The sequence below is a fragment of the Coturnix japonica genome, unplaced genomic scaffold (genome assembly GCF_054131305.1).
Source record: "Coturnix japonica strain WE unplaced genomic scaffold, WE-NBRP24 Scf050, whole genome shotgun sequence".
Lineage (NCBI taxonomy): Eukaryota > Metazoa > Chordata > Aves > Galliformes > Phasianidae > Coturnix > Coturnix japonica.
This window is the reverse complement of record NW_028188953.1, coordinates 1,869,116-1,873,604: the sequence shown is the minus strand read 5'-3', so window position 1 is coordinate 1,873,604 and position 4,489 is coordinate 1,869,116. Positions and strand designations below refer to the sequence as shown.

Sequence of the window (4,489 nt, the reverse complement as noted above, 5' to 3'; positions counted from 1 at the left end):
GGGATATAGGGGGGATATTGGGGGGTAGGGGGGATATACGGGGGATATAGGGGGGATGTAGGGGGGATATAGGGGGGGATATGGGGGGATATAGGGGGATATTATGGGGGTAGGGGGGATATATGGGGATATAGGGAAATATAGGGGGATATGGGGGGATATAGGGGGATATTATGGGGGTAGGGGGGATATAGGGGGGATATGGGGGGGTAAGGGGGATATGTGGGGGATATGGGGGAGATATGGGGGGTACAGAGGATATTGGGGGGATATGGGGGGATATAGGGGGATATTATGGGGGTAGGGGGGATATGGGGGGATATAGGGGGATGTTATGGGGTCAGGGGGGATATAGGGGGGATATTGGGGGGTAGGGGGATATGGGGGGATATAGGGGATATAGGGGGGATATAGGGGGGATATGGGGGGATATAGGGGGGATCTTATGGGGTCAGGGGGATATAGGGGGGTAGGGGGGATATTATGGGGTCAGGGGGGATATAGGGGGGATATTGGGGGGTAGGGGGAGATATTATGGGGGGCAGGGGGGATATAGAGAGGATATAGGGGGGATATAGGGGGGTAGGGGGGATATGGGGGAGATATGAGGGGATATAGGGGGATATTATGGGGGGGAGAGATATAGGGGGGATATAGGGGGGATATTATGGGGGGTAGGGGGGATATAGGGGGAATATTGGGGATATAGGGGGGATATTATGGGGTCAGGGGGGATATAGGGGGGATATTGGGGGGATATTGGGGGATATAGGGGGGATATAGGGGGGTAGGGGGAATATAGGGGGGATATTGGGGGATATACAAGGATATGGGGGATATGGGGGATATAGGGGGGATATAGGGGGGATATTGGGGGATATAGGGGGATATAGGAGGGATATTATGGGGTCAGAGGGGATATAGGGGGGATATTATGGGATGGGGGGGATATAGGGGGGATATTGGGGGTTAGGGGGGATATTGGGGGATATAGGGGGGATATAGGGGGGATATTAGGGGATGGGGGGGATATGGGGGGATATTATGGGGGATATGGGGGATATTGGGGGATATTGGGGGATATAGGGGGGATATGGGGGATATAGGGGGGATATAGGGGGGATATTATGGGGTAAGGGGGGATATAGGGGGTTATTATGGGGTCAGGGGGGATATAGGGGGGATATAGGGGGATATAGGGGGATATGGGGGGATATTGGGGGATATAGGGGGGATATAGGGGGGATATGGGGGTATATAGGGGGATATTATGGGGGTAGGGGGGATATTATGGGGGGTAGGGGGGATATGGGGGGGATATTATGGGATGGGGGGGATATAGGGGGGATATTATGGGGGGTAGGGGGATGAGGGGGGAGATATTAGGGGATGGGGGGGTATAGGGGGGATATGGGGGGATATAGGGGGGATATAGGGGGATATTATGGGGGGATATGGGGGGATATAGGGGGGATATAGGGATATAGGGGGGATATAGGGGGATATAGGGGGGATATAGGGGATATAGGGGGGATATAGGGAATATAGGGGGATATAGGGGGATATAGGGGGGATATGGGGGGATATAGGGAATATAGGGGGATATAGGGGGATATAGGGGGATATAGGGGGATATGGGGGGATATAGGGATATAGAGGGGATATAGGGGGGATATAGGGGGGATATGGGGGGGTAGGGGAATATAGGGGGGATATTGGGGGGATATTATGGGGTAAGGGGGGATATAGTGTGGATATAGGGTCCCCTATACTGTGCCCCATATACCTGAGCACGCTGACCCCGCAGTTTGGTTGCATGGGGTCCAGCTGCTCCTCCTGCGCACCCAGACCCACAGCAGCGCCTGCCCCACATCGTCATCGTCAGAGCTGGGAACCAATGGGACCCACGGCTCCCCATAGCGCTCAGCTGGACCTATAGGGGACAATGGGATCCTATGGGATCCTATGGGAACCTATGGGATCCTATGGGGTTATGGGGTTATGGGGTGGGATCCTATGGGGTTATGGGGTTATGGGGTTATGGGGTGGGATCCCACGGCTCCCCATAGCGCTCAGCTGGACCTATAGGGGACAATGGGATCCTATGGGGTTATGGGGTTATGGGTTATGGGGTGGGATCCTATGGGGTTATGGGGTTATGGGGTGGGATCCTATGGGGTTATGGGGTGGGATCCTATGGGGTTATGGGGTTATGGGTTATGGGGTTATGGGGCCTGCCCCACATCGTCATCATCAGAGCTGGGAACCAATGGGACCCACGGCTCCCCATAGCGCTCAGCAGGGACTATAGGGGATAATGGGATCCTATGGGAACCTATGGGATCCTATGGGATCCTATAGGATCCTATGGGGTTATGGGGTTATGGGGTGGGATCCCACGGCTCCCCATAGCGCTCAGCAGGACCTATAGGGGACAATGGGATCCTATGGGGTTATGGGTTATGGGGTTATGGGGTGGGATCCTATGGGGTTATGGGGCCTGCCCCACATCGTCATCGTCAGAGCTGGGAACAACAGGGACCCACGGCTCCCCATAGCGCTCAGCTGGACCTATAGGGGACAATGGGATCCTATGGGGTTATGGGGTGGGATCCTATGGGGTTATGGGGTTATGGGGTGGGATCCTATGGGGTTATGGGGTTATGGGTTATGGGGTTATGGGGTTATGGGGCCTGCCCCACATCGTCATCATCAGAGCTGGGAACCAATGGGACCCACGGCTCCCCATAGCGCTCAGCAGGACCTATAGGGGATAATGGGATCCTATGGGAACCTATGGATCCTATGGGATCCTATAGGATCCTATGGGGTTATGGGGTTATGGGGTGGGATCCTATGGGGTTATGGGGTGGGATCCCACGGCTCCCCATAGCGCTCAGCAGGACCTATAGGGGACAATGGGATCCTATGGGGTTATGGGGTTATGGGGTGGGATCCTATGGGGTTATGGGGCCTGCCCCACATCGTCATCGTCAGAGCTGGGAACAACAGGGACCCACGGCTCCCCATAGCGCTCAGCTGGACCTATAGGGGACAATGGGATCCTATGGGGTTATGGGGTGGGATCCTATGGGGTTATGGGGTTATGGGTTATGGGGTGGGATCCCACGGCTCCCCATAGCGCTCAGCTGGACCTATAGGGGACAATGGGATCCTATGGGGTTATGGGATCCCACGGCTCCCCATAGCGCTCAGCTGGACCTATAGGGGACAATGGGATCCTATGGGGTTATGGGGTGGGATCCTATGGGGTTATGGGGTTATGGGATCCCACGGCTCCCCATAGCGCTCAGCTGGACCTATAGGGGATAATGGGATCCTATGGGGTTATGGGGTGGGATCCTATGGGGTTATGGGGTTATGGGTTATGGGGTGGGATCCCACGGCTCCCCATAGCGCTCAGCAGGACCTATAGGGGACAATGGGATCCTATGGGGTTATGGGGTTATGGGTTATGGGGTGGGATCCTATGGGGTTATGGGGTGGGATCCCATTGGGTTATGGGGTTATGGGGTGGGATCCTATGGGGTTATGGGTTATGGGGTGGGATCCCACGGCTCCCCATAGCGCTCAGCAGGACCTATAGGGGACAATGGGATCCTATGGGGTTATGGGGTTATGGGGTGGGATCTCATTGGCTGCTGGTTTTGAAGTGGTGGAATCCCATTGGCTGCTGTGTTTAGGGCGGTGGAATCCCATTGGATGCTGTGTTTAGGGCGGTGGAATCCCATTGGATCCCGTGGGGTCCGGGGATTCCCCATTGGCTATTGAGGTTTCCTATGGTGGTAGCGTGGCCGAGCGGTCTAAGGCGCTGGATTAAGGCTCCAGTCCCTGCGGGGACGTGGGTTCGAATCCCACCGCTGCCATAAGATCCTTTTAATGGGGGGGGGGGCTGCACCCCAAAGACCCCCCCCCAAAAAAAACCCCATTGATCCCATTGATCCCATCCTTTCGGGTGGGGGTCACGATGGGGGGGGGAAATGGGGCCCTAAATGGGGCTGGGGGCTTTTGGGGGGGGGGTCTATGGGGGTTTATGGGGCCCTAAATGGGGCTGGGGGCTTTTGGGGGGGTTTATGGGGGGATATGGGGCCCTAAATGGGGCTGGGGGCTTTTGGGGGGGGGGTCTATGGGGGGATATGGGGCCCTAAATGGGGCTGGGGGGTTTTGGGGGGGGTCTATGGGGGGATATGGGGCCCTAAATGGGGCTGGGGGCTTTTGGGGGGGGGGTCTATGGGGGTTTATGGGGCCTAAATGGGGCTGGGGGCTTTTGGGGGGGGGGTCTATGGGGGTTTATGGGGCCCTAAATGGGGCTGGGGGGTTTTGGGGGGGGTCTATGGGGGGATATGGGGCCCTAAATGGGGCTGGGGGCTTTTGGGGGGGGGTCTATGGGGGGATATGGGGCCCTAAATGGGGCTGGGGTGTGTTGATGGGGGGGTTATGGGGGTTTATGGGGCCCTAAATGGGGCTG

General features: G+C 56.5%; 1 non-coding gene across 1 annotated transcript; it reads left to right on the top strand.

Moving 5' to 3' along the window:
- Nucleotides 1-3,805: 3,805 nt before the first annotated feature.
- Nucleotides 3,806-3,887, top strand: TRNAL-AAG (transfer RNA leucine (anticodon AAG)). Its single transcript has one exon. It is a non-coding gene; the product is annotated as a tRNA-Leu (tRNA).
- Nucleotides 3,888-4,489: the final 602 nt, after the last annotated feature.